Raw genomic sequence first — 17,174 nt, 5'->3', positions numbered from 1 at the left:
GTACAAATGAAACTGTACAAATGAAAATGAAATTGCAAATAGTCAAAGATAGCACAGTAATAGAATTACTGATTACATGCCAGCTGCCATTTTGATTCCAGCTTGGCTCCATTGCAGTTTCAGGTTTTAGTGAGATCCCTTGAGCTACTTCCCACTCAGATCACACAGAATTTATTATTTTCCCAGACACCTCCCTGAAATGACAGTGCGAAACCGAAAAGCATTGCACGATAACGAGGCGGAAGCCAAGCTTGTTCGTTGTTCTTGGGCTGAACGAAAATACTAGAGTGGATCATTGTTGGAAAGAAATTAATATTATAAATTTGTTTTAAACACTAAGACACAACGTGGGCCTCAATCCAGATGACCATGCAGATCGGGTGTATTAGTGCTGACAGCAGTGTTTTGAAAGTATTGCAGTTGACTGTATATACAAGGAGCAAGGAAGTTATCAGTGAGTGAAGACAGTTATCAGTGAGTGAAGACAGTTATCAGTGAGTGAATACAGTTATTAGTGAGTGGAGGTTGTTTTGGCTGGGAGTTCAGTACTCTGATGCTCAGAGCTGGGACTCCTGGTTGAGGGAGGCCTGGAGCAGTAGGAGCCATGTTTGGGACCCCAGCTGATGAACTTTATTTAAGACCTTTCTTTTATTCTCCTTGTACCTCAAAATGACACCAGATTGTGACGACAGACTACTTCTCACTGTATCTCCCTAGATATATATGCCAATTAATAAACCTTCCTGAAGAAGGGCTTGTGCCCGAAACATCGAATCTCCTGTTCCTTGGATGCTGCCTGACCTGCTGCGCTTTTCCAGCAACACATTTTCAGCAATTAATAAATCATTCAGTCACTGTGTGATCATTCAGTGGCAGAACTCAATGCAGTTGCTGCACAATATCCTATCCCTCACCATGAGTGGCTGTGCTTTTAGTTATCCAGGCCCTATACTCTGTAATCCCCTTCCTAAAGCTCCCTGCCTTGGTACCTTTCTCTCCTCCTTTTGGACAGCATCACAAGCTCCTTCTTTACCCAGATGAGGAGTATTGTATCATGCTCTTTTCACCTTGTAAGTGGTTGAGATGTCACTTGTTGTAGCTTCTGACTATGACCGAAACATTACCTCCCTCTAACTTATTAATTATTTTGCAGCAGTACAATGACATAATAAATAGGAGTAGACACTTAGCACCTTCAGTAAGATAATGGCTGATCTGATTCATTTAATCTATTCTTAGTTTTTGTAGCCTCCTATGTCCCCTTCACAATTTATTTTCTCACCTGTCTTTGTATTATGAGTAAATTTAGCAACTAGACCCTCAATCTCTTCATCCTTTCGCAAATTGTGAGTGGTTGATATCCCAGATCCAATCCCTGTGACACACCACTTGTTTAATCTTGCGAACTTGTGAAAGAATAAATTCTGCCTCCTCCCTGTTTCCTGATACTCAGTCAGTACTGATCCATGCCAATGTGCCACCATCCGCCCTGAGGTTAAGATTTTATTTTGCATAACAACCTTTAATGTGTCACCTTATTAAATGTCTTCTGAAATGAAAACCTTTTGTAACATGTGATTTATGAGCCTGATATATAATGCTGGAGTTTCCTTGGTTTCCCAAGGTCTGTAAGGTTGGGTAAAGGTAAGTTTCCATTGTCTTACCAAACCAAATGGCTGTTCTCTCATGAGTGAGAGAGACAACTGGTGATAGTTTAAATGATAATGATTGAGTTTAAATACTGATCCTACAATAGAGGGATTGTAATTGATGCAACAGCTGCAGATTGTTCGATCTAGGATGCTGTTCTGGACACACATGCAGGTACTGAGACTGAGATGATTAACCTTCAGAATGATTTGAGGTTGCTATGAATCTAGTGAGTGGAAAGTTTTCTCTCAGTTTCCCTTTTACTTTTGTTTTATTTGGACTACTGGTAGAATACTATCTTGATGGGCATTTGCTCTCACCTCATCTCTGGGATCCCATTGTTTTGCTCATGTTTGGAGTCGGACTGTAAGACTGCAGTCCTGGTGGAATCCATATCTGTCTTCTATAGTCATGAACATTTCCTGTTCTCACATGCTGAATGCATGAAGGCAATAGTGGGAGATTTATAATTCAGCCCCCCAGCAGATAGCATACATCATTTAGCTTTCTCCTATTCTGACTGGTACAAATTAGATTGTAAAATGTAAAAACATAAAAACTTAGCAATGAATATTGCACAAAATTAGATTTCTTTGCTTTTGAAAGTACAGTCTGCTGCTTGGAAGCCTTTTTTTTATTAACTGTGCGCCTTACACCTTGTGTATACATTCAAAAATTTCCTTCATGAAATGTCCAGTAAGAGTATTTATATATATGTTATAGTGCAACATTACTACACTATTACTGATGCAAATAAATTATTGCTAAATCAGCCTGTTATTGGAAATATGAAAGTGTGCCTTCAAATTGGGAATTTTCAGACTATGCCTTACTTTCTATGGATTTCTATTAAGTAAATAATAAGTATGGAGAATCAATTATACACTATAGCAATATCCATTGCGGTTGCTTAAGCTTACTTAAGTTGCCCATTTCTACAGGACCTGGCTTATCTGGGTGTACAATTCTACAGGTTTCTGACTACCTCCTTGGTAATGCCGTCAAGTGATGATCTTCCTGCTTGAACCCTTGCAGTAACCTTTGATTTTAGTCATTTGTACAAATACCTGATGGGCTTATCCAGGGCCCCAGATGCATTAGATACCAATCAAGAATGCAACACCTGACAAAGATTTGTCCTCCTTTGGTCCAAGAATATGAATATGAATGATTTTTTTAATGTTACATGTACTTTACAGTGAGAACCATACTGTAGAATACAGTGAAAAGCTTTGGTGCTGTCATCATGATCTGGTGCTATTTTGAATAGCTTAAGAATAAGAAAAAGAAACAAAGATTTAGCTTATAGAGAGTCCATCAGTCCTGAGCTAGCTCATCATCAATGATACCTGTGCCCCATTCCTCCTCCATTGCCTCGTTACTGTCTACACCAGATGTTGAAGTCACCACTCTTACAGGTGCCATCTTTCGCCACTGGGCTGATCCTTCACCACCACTGCCTGCACCAGACCCACCAATGTCAGAGTCACCACTCTCGCCACTGGGCACACCTCGTCGATGTTGATGTGATGCCCTTCTGCCACTGCTTTGCCATTGCCAGTGCCTGACCCAACCAATGATGAAGTCGCTAAATCTTCAGATGCCAGTTTTTGCCACTGAAACCACCTCCACTGCTGTAGTTCTGCTGATAGCTGGTAGTCAAGGGCATGATGGTCTAATAATAGTGTCTTTTCTTCACCCTAGTGGAGATTAGCTAAATTATCAGAGATTAATGATTCTTCTTCTTCCTAAAATGCAATTTCCAAAGGTTAGAATTATTTAAAAACAAAAAATCTATCATTTATATTGCATCTCTCATGACCTCAGGACATTCCAAAGTGCTTCAGAGCCAATGAACTAACCTTTGAAGTGTGGCCACTGTTGTAATGTTCAAAGGTAAAGTTGCTATAGTCCTACCAGACCGTATAGCTACACTTTTGTTACAGGGAGAGGTGCTGTCATGAAGTGGTTTGACATGAAGGTCACCATAGCTCAGGTGAGGTGAAAGGTTGAGAAGGAGAGACCTTCAATGGCAACCTCAGTTGATGTAGGAACTGAGCCCATGCTGTTGGCATCAGTCTGCATTGTAAACCAGCCATCCAGCCAAATGAACGAACCAACTCCAATTTAGGAAAGGACTGTATAGTGCTTGGGCATGTACCTAAATATCTTGCTACTGTGCTGGCATATTATTACCTTAAACTGATCTCCTTCACTTTTATGTGCTTGTGTATTATAGAGGGGGCAGTCTAAATAAACAAGAAAGCATGGGTTGGGCTCAGGTGCATAGGCAGATTTGGAGAAAAGATCATTGTGACTGCAACAGAGCTCCAAGGTGTTGGCCTGCAGGATTGCCCAACACATGTTTACCTGGATGCAAGAAAGTTGTTCAGGTGGGTGGGAAATGAAAATATAAATTATGGTGTTAACTGAAGCAAATGATGGCTCTTCCCCAGTGTTTATCTGTCCATTGGAATTGAAGCCTTCTTAAGAAAACTGCCTAGTTTCAGCTTCACTTCAAAGAAATCAACATTATAAAAGGCTCACTTTCACAGTGACAATTGCCATTCCCTATTGGCAAATTCTCACTGATAGTGTTCACTTTCACTGACTTGTTTGTAATAATATCAGGTTTTGGAGAAGTTTGCTGCTTTTAAGTGGAAAGTTAAAGTGTGGTAGATATTGGATGTTTCTGACAATACACCGTAGGAGAGTGACCATTGTCAGGAATTAGCTATTTGTCTCTTGCATAATCAGAAGATTGACTCTTTTAGGCATACCTTTAAACCTTGGTGTTCATGCTTGGTTCAAAGTTTACTGGATTACTTCATAACATCTTATTGCAATGCTCAATGGTTCCTTGTCACAGGCCTGTCCCAGTCTGTTCCTCTGATTCCATAGCAACTTAGGATTTTCAATCTTGGAAGACCAGCTTACATAGATAGAACATACATAGAAACGTACAGCACAGAACAGGCCCTTAGGCCCACGCTGTTGTGCCGAGACTTAACATAACCTACGCACCCCTCAACTCACTGCTATCCATGTGCATGTCCAGCAGTCACTTAAATGTCCCCAATGACTTCGCTTCAATCACAACAGCTGGCAACGCATTCCATGCATTCACAACTCTCTGCGTAAAGAACCTACCTCTGACGTCTCTTTTATACCTTCCTCCTAATATCTTCAAACTATGACTTCTCGTACCAGTCAATCCTGCCCTGGGGAAAAGTCTCTGGCTATTGACCCTATCTATTCCTCTCGTTATTTTGTACACCTCGATCAGGTGTCCTCTCTTCCTCCTTCTCTTCAGAGAGAAACGTCCAAGCTTATTCAACCTTCCTTCAAAAGGCAAGCCCTCCAGACCAGGCAGTATCCTGGTAAACCTTCTTTGCACCCTCTCCAAAGCCTCCACATCTTTCCTATAGTAGGGTGACCAGAACTGGACACAATATTCCAAGTGTGGTCTCACCAGGGACTTGTGGAGCTGCAGCAAAACCTCACGGCTCTTAAACTCGATACCCCTGTTAACGAAAGCCAAAACACCATTTGCTTTCTGAACAACCCTATCCACTTGGGTAGCAACTTTGAGGGATCAATGTACGTGCACATCCAGATCCCTCTGTTCCTCCATACTTTCAAGAATCCTGTCTTTAATCCTTTATTCAGCATTCAAGTTTGACCTTCCAAAATGCATCACTTTGCATTTATCCAGGTTGAACTTTATCTGCCATTTCTCAGTCCAGCTCTGCATCCTGTCTATGTCGCACTGCAGCCTGAAATAGCCCTCTATACTATCGACGGCACCTCCAACCTTTGAGTCATTTGCAAATTTACTAACCCACCCCTCAACCTCCTCATCCAAGTCATTTATAAAAACTACAAAGAGCAGAGGCCCAAGAACAGAGCTCTGTTGGACCCCACTCATCACTGTCTTCCAGGCAGAATACTTTCCATCTACAACCACTCCCTGCCTTCTGTCAGCCAGCCAATTTTGAATCCAGATCGCCAAATCTCCCTTTATCCCATTATTCCTGACTTTATGAATGAGCCTACCATGGGGAACCCTATCAAATACCTTGCTGAAGTCCATATACACCACATCCACTGCTCGACCTTCGTCGACCTGTCTTGACAGCTCCTCAAAGAACTCAATAAGTGAGGCATTCTGTCCCTCACAAAGCCATGCTGACTGCCTTTAATCACACTATGCTTTGCCAAATAGTCATAAATCCTATCCCTCAGAATTCTTTCCACAACTTTGCTGACTACAGACGTGAGACTTATATTGTCTCTTAATGGTCTTTTCCTGTTTCTCAACTGACAGGTCTTTATGCAAGTTCTTCCTCTTGTTTGGAATACATAAAGCAGATGTTGTCTTCACAACAACAGTCTATGTTGAGATGGGCAGATGCAGAGGTAGAAAGCACATGGAAGAGGAAATGCACAGAAGAGAGGCATACAAGATTGAGGTGCATGGGAGAAAGTGTGCAAAGGGAAGAGGTGGAAAGGGCAGCAATAGCCATGTAGTATTGTGTGCAATGGCTCACCTTTGATCTGTCAGAAGAATGGCACTTCCACAGGCTGAGGTTGTCTCTTTAGATGGTGGCAGACATGTGGCCTGATAAAAGAGGAGCTGCTGCCCACTGAACTTCATGTCCATTCAATGCCATTGTTTCTTTCCAGGTTTCACATTGTAAGGCAATGAATAAAGTATCTGCCATTCTGTTAAAGGTGCTAGACAAGATGGTGTCCAAAGTCTACGCAGCCATCATCATGGCTAAGGCCTGTATAGACTCATTAGAGAATCCTGATTGAAGTCTCATAGAGACAACCACCATCTCCATTCTAGGCAGTCTCACCATTGCCTGCTTCACCAGTTCCTCCTGTGATTGAGTTAGATTGTTCTGTCCTCTCTGCTAAAGTGAAGAATGCACATGTCTAGTTTGTCCATACCAAGTTGCTGATGCTCCTCTAACATTATCCTTCTCAACAATAGTCCCAGGCAAAGTACCTTTGCCCAGTTGAGCAGAGCTTGGAAAGGATTGCGTCACCTAAAGGTGGGCACCCGCAGCTGCCCCAATGATCAGTTTCTAATCATGCCCAAACCACCAGATTAAAAACCCGACTAACTCTCTAAGTGGACCCACCAGCATGCAGGTATTTATGGTGGAACTTGGCTGTATATCCTATGATGGTGCACTCTCAGAAAGAAAAAAGGTCTCTTTTGGAATCATCTTCATTCAAGTACAATAACGATTATTTAATTTGATTTGATTTATTTATTTTCATGTATATCTTTTCCAAAATTCTATGACAAACGTTGTATAGTGTCACTACACTTCAGCACCATTCCTGTCACCAGCGATGTAACTAGTGCCTTATTGGCCACACACAATTACAAAACCGGAATTTAAAAAAAACAAAAGAAATAAAAGAAAGCCAAAGGAATGAGAAAATCCAGATAGTAAAGTCTGAATTAAGTCTTACCTCCATGCAGGCACCTGGTGCCAAGCCATAGCCTGGAGACTATGAGAAGCCACCTGCTTGCTATTGCTGACACTGTAGCCTCCAATTCAATAACTACCGTGAGCTGGAACGTGCTCAGGCAGTGCCCGCTCAAAGGCTCAGATCACTGCATCCTGGAAATACTCAGCCAGGGCCCACTCACAGGTTCTGATCACTGGATTGTGGAAATACTCAGCCAGGGCCCACTCACAGGCTCTAATCGTTGGATCCTGGAAATACTCAGCCAGGGCCCACTCACAGGCTCTGATCACTGGATCTTGGAAATACTCAGCCAAGGCCCACTCACAGGCTCTAATCTGTGGAAATGTGGAAATACCCAGGCAGGGCCCAATCACAGACTCCGCTTGCCAATTAATGAAAGCTTGCAGATTCTGTAAGATATTCCAATGCAACAATGTTATAATCATCACCATCCCCAGGCCTTTCATTGTACAGCCATTGCTGAAGTGATGTGAGCATTTGTGCAAGTGATATGTACAACTGTCAATAGTTAGCTGCATAATCCCTCGCTCTCGATCTGTGCCGCTTAGCTCCAGTGCCTCCTAAACTACATCTGGATTATTTGTGGCAGCTTATCTTTAATCCTCCATCTGTCTTGGGTTTTGTACTCATATTTTTCATGAGGAACACAATAATAAATAGTCATGAATGAATGAAGTTTTACTATTTATCTGCTGAATGAAGTGCACTCTGTGATAATGATTATAAGACAAACAGATCATATTCCATCACGATTGAGGTGAAGGACAATGTCAGAATGAGGCGATGAAGTACATAGAAAGTCAAGGCTGTTTGCTACTGAAAGTTGAGTGGGTGTGAGGTGAGAGGCATTGGAGCACGCAAAGCAAGTAAAAGTGAAATGAATGTTTAAACCACGAGATATAGGAGAATGAACAAGTGTTTGCTTTTTCTGACCTGGTTAAATTATTAAACTACTTAGTTTATTGAAGATCAGGGCGTGATATTCCTGCTGCTCACCTCCTCAAGTCTCTCCAATCACTGTTCTTGGGCCAAGTAAAATGTTTCATCCTCCAGAAGTTGGGGAACAGTCAGTCCCTCCTGTTCTTGACAGCAACTCGGAGTAATCCTCAGAGTGACATAATATTCAATTTGATCTCCATAAACAGCTCCTAGCTCCTCCAAATTCCCTTTCTGCACTGTAAGATTGTGCCACTGTGCCTGATGCACAGTTTAGAAATGTAAAATCCAGAGCTCAAAATGCATTGCCTCAAATCAAGCTGAATTCTGACACATTGATTTGGTCCAGGCTTCCACCCGACTATATTGTAGCTGCTTTCACATTTTGGAGTCAGGCTCTATCTGATTCTATGGAGAGCGGTGATGAACCAACATGCAGCATCATTGGATAACCAGATGTTGGATTGTGCCTCTGTTTTCCTGTTAAGAAGAGCTTCTGCTCTAATAATGCCAAGAACAAAAGCTGATGGGGAGGAGAGTTAGAGAGAAGTCAGATGTGGAGAAATTGAACTACACAGAGTGGGTGGAATTCTCCCGGCTAGTGAAATATAGTGAGACTGGAAAGATTATAGACATTCGTAGAATCATAGCATTTTAGAATCAAGTACAGAAGATGCCCTTCGGCCCTGAAACATGCTCCTGCCTGTACTCGTCCCACTCTCCTGCATGCAGCAGCCTGGAGTCTTGAATGTCATGACACTTTGAATGTTCATCCAAATACGTTTTAAAGGCAGTGCATTCGAGATCCCCCACCACGATCAGGAGGACCGTGGTTTTCCTCAAACCCCCCTCCAAACCTCCTGACTTTCATTTTAAAATTAGGCCCCCATTTGTCATTAACCTTTTGATTAAGGGATCAGCTGATTTCTGTTCACCCTGCCCATGCCCCTCATTATCTTGTACACATCCATCAGCTCCCCCCCAACCCTCTCTGCTTCAAAGAAAACAAGGTGAGTTAAACCAGCCTCTCCTCAAATCTGAAATGCTCTCTCCCAGGGGCAATCCTAGTGAATCTCCTTTACGCCCCCTCTCATGCAATTCCATCCTTCCCAAAGGGTGGTGACCAGAACTGCATGCGGTGCTCCTGCTGTGGCTGAACCAACATGACCTTCCTGCTCTAAACATCCATGCCACAACCAATGAAGGAAATATCCTGTACGCCTTCTTAACTATCCTGTCCTGCCATCTTCAGAGACTTATAGACAAGCACCCCAAATGAGTTCCTGTGAGGTTCCTGGTATCCTGCCATTCATTGCTGGAAAAGCGCAGCAGGTCAGGCAGCATCCAAGGAGCAGGAGAGTCGATGTTTCGGGCATGAGCCATTCTTCAGGAGCCCTTGGGGCCTTGGAGAGAAGTAAGGGAGGAGGTGTGTGCGCAAGTTTTGCATTTCTTACGGTTGCAGGGGAAGGTGCCAGGAGTGGAGGTTGGGTTGGTGAGGGGTGTGGACCTGACGAGGGAGTCACTGAGGGAGTGGTCTTGACCAGTACCCAGCCACCCCGTGGCTCAACACTTTAACTCCCTCTCCCACTCCACCAAGGACATGCAGGTCCTTGGACTCCTCCATCGCCAGACCATAACAACACGACGGTTGGAGGAAGAGCGCCTCATCTTCCGCCTAGGAACCCTCCAACCATAAGGGATGAACTCAGATTTCTCCAGTTCCTCATTTCCCCTCCCCCCACCTTGTCTCAGTCAAATCCCTCGAACTCAGCACCGCCTTCCTAACCTGCAATCTTCTTCCTGACCTCTCCGCCCCCACCCGACTCCGGCCTATCACCCTCACCTTGACTTGCTTCCACCTATTGCATCTCCATCACCCCTCCCCCAAGTCCCTCCTCCCTACCTTTTATCTTAGCGTGCTGGACACATTTTCCTCATTCCTGAAGAAGGGCTAATGCCCGAAACATCGAATCTCCTGTTCCTTGGATGCTGCCTGATCTGCTGCGCTTTTTCAGCAACACATTTTCAGCTCTGATCTCCAGCATCTGCAGACCTCACTTCCTCCAGGCAGATGACAGAGTTAAGTAGCATAGATAGTAAATAATAGGTAAACAGTGACAAAAACACAGGTACAGGTGAATGTTAAGAGTATTCATTCAGTATTCTAACAACAGTAGGGTAGAAACTGTTTCGAAACCGGCTGGTGTGTGTGTTCAGGCTTCTGTACCTTCACCCAGATGGTAGAGGTTGTAGAAAAGCATTGCCAGGGTGGGATGGGATCTTTGAGAATGCTTTTGGTCTTTCCTTTACAGCGAGCCTGGTAGATGGATTCTATTGATGGGAGATTGGCCTTGGTGATTGTCCGGGCCGAGTTCACCACTCTGTGTAACCGTCTCCATTCTTGAATGGTACAGTTGCCATACCAGGTAGTGATACATCCAGACAGAATGCTCTCGATGGTGCACCTATAAAAGTTGGCAAGGGTATTCTCCTGCTCATCGGATACTGCCTGACCTGCTGTGCTTTTCCAGCACCAGAGTCTTGACTCTGATCTCCAGCATCTGCAGTCCTCCTATTCTTTCACTAGGGCCCAGCAGGAGCCGATGAAAGGCCACCTGAAGATGAGGATCGGTCTTGGGGGAGCTTTGCAGAGTGTTGCATGCTGTTCTGCACAGCTGTAGCAAACAAAAAAGAGATGTGATGGGTTCTAAAGAGCTGGGAGTGCAGCAAGCAGACTTGATGTGAGGAAGGTGAGGATATTTAGAAAGAGAAATGCCATATTCACTATAATTGAGCAGAGTAGCATAGGGAGCACCAAGTCAGATCGAATTTAACTGATACCACCTCCAATAAATCCACGTTGGGGGAGTTAATCATTCATTGCCATAGATTTGTTGCTGCTTGAAAGGTGAGCAACCTCTGTTTATTCCCAGAAGCCAATGCACCTTTTCTTCATTTGGCTTTTTGCTTTTCTTGTTATTCAATAAAAGCTAATGTTATTAAATGATTGAATATTTTCTGACATGTACTGCTCCAACATTAAATAAGGACAAGATGTAATGCCATCCTGAGCGTTGGAGAGAGAGAGAGTTGCATTCCTTTAGCCAGTGTTCTAACATCGTATGATACTAAGAACTGGGGGCTTGTGTAATTAGATTTTTGTAGCAGTTATCATAATAGCCAATCAGATTGTATTAAATCGAAAGTAGTAATACCTTACTTACTCTATTCTGAGGAAATCATACCAGCCTCAAAATATTGATTCTCTTATTCTTCATATTTGATGCCAGATGTGTTGAGTTTCTCCAACATTTTCTGTGCTTGTTTCAGATTTCCAGAATTTGCAGTATTTTGTCTTTACTGCTACTACGGATGTGAACTTCTATTTACAAAGAATGCCATTGACGTGTCTCAGAAGCTCTTTATTTAACTTCTCTCCCAACCTGTGTTCTGTGAGTGGCTATTCACAGCTGGCAGAACATGCCTGAGCTTTAAACATGGTACTGGTGGTGGAAATACCAGAAGCTCCCAGTAATGGTGAGTACTCCCACTGCGATTAGCACCCAATAGTGCAGAATGCAGCCACGTAATGCGACAAGTAGCAAAGACCTACCAAAGAATTCCTAGAAGCATGGCATTCATCCCCAAACTCCATCAACAGACACATAGACCTGGACACCATATACAAACCACTACAGCTGAAACTGACACCCGGAAACGGCAAGAACGTCCATCAACAGACACATCGACCTGGACCCCACATACAAATCACTGCAGCTGAAACTGACACCCGGAAGTGGCAAGAACAAACCAATATAAATACCGGAAGAAACATCAAAGCAGCGCTTCACACGAGGCTCCAACAGCACTGATGATGTTCCCTAGCCAGGGAACGAAACGTTTGCAGCAAAAACTTCCAGCTCTGCGAGCAGAACCACAACAACAGATACCCGAGCTACAAATCTTCAATCAGATTTTAAGCAAAGACCTATGAGAGATTTGGCTCGTTTTTGGTAAAATTCAACCCGTAGTTCCGAAATAAGGATTGTCCTATGATCTGTTTCTCAGCTTTGAGGTAACTCATTTAAAATATCCCCCTTTCTCTATTCTTAGAAGACACTCCTGTTTTCTGTCTATATGTGAATCTAATATCTTACTGCCACCATTTTTGCACAGGGAGTGAAAAATATCCTGTTAAATTAAGCAATAAAAATTCAGAAATCATGCAGAAGAAACAATTATCAACCTTTCTTTTCAATCACATGTTACTGTACACATTCTAAACAGAATCATTCCTGTAATAGATGGGCTATAACAGTGCAATTAGCTATAGTGAAGAAACCAATGATGCTGTTCAACACACCCTTATAAACTAATGAGTCAATTTCCCAGATAATACTACATCAGAAATTATATTTATAATGTATGCATCATTACCTCGAAATCCAATTCATGTCTCTATTTACAATAACGGTACATTTTACATGAGTAATGTTGGCAGCAATATTATGCAGCTTGAGAATGTACATCTGGACCAGTTGCCCTGGGAAGCTTTTAAAAACTTTCTCATGAGTGACTGTCATCATTAAAACTTTGTGGGTTAATGCAGGATTTAAAAAAAATCCTTGCAGTTGAAAGCCCTGTTTGGGTTCCAAATGTTTACAGTGCAAATGTACTGGTTAATGTTAAAATGATACATACAGGCAAAAACTCTTAGGACTAGCTCCAATTCACAAATCCCAATCTGATTCATAGTTTGGGGTTACAATTTGCAGCAAGTATTGAACAAATATGTAGCCATCACAGACACAATAGTTACCCTGAAGCAATTTAACACTGGGAGAGGGATAATTAAGGTGTAACATGCACTCCTTTATCCAGAGAAAATTTACTGCCTTGCAGAGCTAATGGCTACTCAGATGACCAGCATCTCTGTGGTCCCTGGAGTGTCACTGGGAGTGGTGGCCACTATTGGGACTACAGACAGTCCCAACACATGAAGGAGGCCAGATAAGTCTAAGTTTTGGAGGTATCACTAAAAAGGATTTGAGGGAATTAATTCAAGAGGTCAGGGATGAGAATTGAAAGAGTGGATGTAGGTTTGCTCGCTGAGTGGAAAAGTTCATTTCCAGACGTTTTGTCACCATACTAGATAAAATCTTCAGTGAGCCTCAGAATAAAGCACTACTGGTGTAGCCTGCTTTCTATTCATATGTTTGCATTGCCTTGGGTTGGTGATGTCATTTCCTGTGGTAACATCATTTCATATGGTGATGTAATTTCCGGTTCTTTTTCTCAGGGGGTGGTAAATGGGATCCAAGTCAATGTGTTTGTTGATGGAGTTTCTGTTGGAGTACCATGCTTCTAGGAAATCTTGCACGTGTCTCTGTTTGGCTTGTCCTAGGATGGATGTGTTGTCCCAGTTGAAGTGGTGTCCTTCCACATCTATATGTAAGGATACTAGTGAGAATGGGTCATGTCTTTTTGTGGCTAGTTGATGTTCATGTATCCTGGTGGCTAATTTTCTGCCTGTTTGCCCAATGTAGTGTTTGTTATAGTTCTTGCAAGGTATTTTGTAAATGACATTAGTTTGGCTTGTTGTCTGTATAGGGTCTTTCAATGTCATTAGCTGCTGTGTTGTTAAGTTTCTGGGCTACCATAATGCCAAGGGGTCTGAGTACTCTGGCAGTCATTTCCAAGATGCCTTTGATGTAGGGGAGAGTGGCTAAGATTTCTGGACATGTTTTGTCTGCTTGTTTAGGTTTGTTCCTCAGAAATTGGCAGACTGTGTTAATTCGGTACCCATTCTTTTTGAATGCACTGTATAGATGATTTCCCTCTGCTCTGCGTAGTTCCTTTGTGCTGCAGTGTGTGTTAGCTCATTGAAATAATGCTCTAATGCAGCTTCATTGGTGGTTGTTGGGATGATTGCTTCTGTAATTCAATATTTGTTCTGTATGTGTTATATTCCTGTAGGTGCTGGTTTGAGATTCCTCATTGGCTGTTTGCTCTACTGCGACATTTAGGAATGGCAGTTTGTTGTTGTTTTCTTCCTTTTTAGTGAATTTTATGCCAGTAAGGGTGTTACTGATGGTCTTGAAGGTTTTTTCTAATTTGTTTCATTTAGTGACAGCAAAGGTGTCATCCACGTAGTGGACCCAAAGTTTGGGTTGGATGGTTGGCAGAGCTGTTTGTTCGAGTCTCTGCATTGCTGCCTCTACTAAGAACCCTGATATCAGAGACCCCATGGGTGTTCCATTGGTTTGTCTGCAGGTTTTGTTGTTGAAGGTGAAGTGGATTGTAAGGCATAGGTCCACTAGCTTGATGATGTTGTCCTTGCTGATGAAGTTGGTATGTGTCTTTCATTCTTATAATAATGTAGTCAGTGTTACCTTGGCCAGTCAAACTTAGAGTTGCTACCCTTCTTTAATGTTATAGACCTTTACTTACCATGAGTGATGGTAAGATGATGCCTTTAAATATTCATTAATAGTTTATTCAGTAAGCTCATGGGCAGGCAGTCCTTCTGACACCATCCCCTCTCCTGTAAAATTTAAGATGCATTTTTTGGAGGAAGTGATGGTGTAGTGGTATTGTCACTGGACTAGTCATCCAAAGATCTTGGAAATGTTCTGGGGACTCAAGGTCGAATTCCACCATGACAGGTGGGATTCCTAATTTACCTTTAACAGAAGAAATCTGCATTCCTTTCTTGGTCTGGCCTACAAGTGACTCCAGTCCTATAGCAATGTGGTTTTGTACTCAGCCTACTGATGTGAACTGGTAGGATAATCAGTTTCACCAAATAGGTAATAAATCTCAAAGAGGGAATGAAAATGGACAGACCACCCAGGCCTTCCTAGGCCCCGATAAAAACAATGACAAACTCCATCTGCGGACCCTCCAAAATCCCTCCTCACCAAAATGTGGGAGCAAGTTCTAGAACTGGGAGTGCTGTCTCACAAACTAGCCAAATAACAGCCTGACAGTCATTCTCAAGGAATCACATCTCATACACAATGTACAAGACAACATTGCTACCATCCTGTACTATGTCCTGTCCCACAGGTAGCACAAACCCACTAGAGGTGACAACATGGTGGCATAATGTAGGAAGGAGCTACCCTGGGAATCCTCAATAATGAGGTCTAATTGCATCAGACCAGCTACCAGCAGAACTCCTGATGATTTCAACGTACTGACTGTCCAACAGCATTATCAAGCAGTACTTTACTTATCAATAATTTACTCACTGACTTACAGTTTGGGATCCGCCAGAGTGATACAGCTTCTGACCTCATCACTGCCTTTGCTCAAGCATAAACAAAAGAGGTGAGGTGAGACCCCGACGTCAAGGAGCTCGAGCAAAATTAAAGTCAAAGGGAATCACAGCAAAAGAATCTCCACTGGCTGGAATCATACCTGGCACAAAGGGAGATGGTAGTGGTTGTTGGAGGTTAGTTATTTCAGCTCCAGGAATTCTCAGTATATGTTCCTCAGGGTAATGTCCTTGGCCCAATATTTTCAGCTGCTTCATCAATGATTTTCCATCCATCATAAAGGTCAGAAGCAGGGAATGGTTGCTAATGATTGCACAAATGTTTAACATCGTTCATGGCTCCTTGGTTACTAGAATGGTCCATGTCCAAATGTAACAAGGCCGAGGCAATATTCAGGCTTAGGCTGTTAAATAGCAAGTAACATTCACGCCACACAATGGCCATCTCCGATAATAGAGAATCTAATTATTGCTCCTTGACATTGTATGGCATTGCAAGCATTGAATATCCCCACTATCAGCTTTCTAGAAGTTACCATTGAATTGGACCAGCCGAATGACTACAATAGCTACAAAGACAGGTCAGAGGCTTGGAAACCTGCAGCAAGGAACTCCCCTCCTGACTCCATAAAACCTGTCTACCATCTACAAGTCTCAAGTCAGGAGGATAATGAATACTCCTCACTTGTCTAGATCAGCACTGCTCTAAAAACACTCAAGGAGCGTAGCATCATCAAGGATAAAGCAGCCAGTTTCATTGTAACCACATCCACTAACATTCATGCCCTCACCTGTGATGCTCAATAGCAACAGTGTGCACCATCTACAAGATGCACTGCAGAAATTCATGAAGGCCCCTGTGAAAATACCTTCTAAAGCAAAGAGCACTACAATGTAAAATGACAAGGGCAGTATGTGTACATGGGAACGTCATAACTTCCCAGTTACCCTCCAAGCGACTTACCATCCTGACTTGGAAATACGTTGCCTGTCCTTCCGTATCATATGGTTAAAATCCTGAAAATCCTTCCATTACAGCAGATCTACATCAAACAAATTGCAGCAGTTCAATAAAGCAATTCACCACCATCAATTCCAGGTCAGCTCGGAATGGGATATAAACCCACGAAACCCACATTCTATGAATGAATTTTAAAAATAAAGTCTAGCAAACAGGAAGACCGGTCACTGGATTTGATCAGCACCTGTCTCTAAACCTATAGATCAGAGATTGCATATGCAGCCCATAAAACCAATCGAGCCCCACCCTTGCAAGGGGCAGCATGTTTCAAAAGGACTGAGGAAAGGAGGAGAAAACTGTTCTATTTGAACAAACTGATGTCAAATACATTATATTGAAAAGTTCATTTCAGAATTTTCATTGCGAGAGAGACACCATGATATTCGTGACATGTCTGCAGCTGACAGCTTAATTAATCTCTAAAGGAATTATACTTCATCTGCTTCCTGACATTTTAATGTATTAACATATATAATCAATAGAATAATGTAAAAGTGACCTTTAAAAACCAAATTTTAAAGTATGTGGTAAACCTGATCCAAACTGCCAGACAATTATCAATACAGTGCCATACCAACAGGCTATTAAGCTGGTCACATCAGTATATTGAAGATGTCAAATAATGAGAAAATTGTGATCAACTAGATTAGTATCAATTTTCCTCAGTAATTCAAATGGAAGATTAAATATGTAGAACAAGAACATTCTGTTTAACTATCTGTCATTCCTCTGGCCAATCACAGAATTCAAATAAGATCCTTTTTGGATTTTTTAGCA

The sequence above is a fragment of the Hemiscyllium ocellatum genome, chromosome 12, assembly GCF_020745735.1.
Source record: "Hemiscyllium ocellatum isolate sHemOce1 chromosome 12, sHemOce1.pat.X.cur, whole genome shotgun sequence".
Taxonomy (NCBI): Eukaryota; Metazoa; Chordata; class Chondrichthyes; order Orectolobiformes; family Hemiscylliidae; genus Hemiscyllium; species Hemiscyllium ocellatum.
This window is presented reverse-complemented; position numbering follows the sequence as displayed.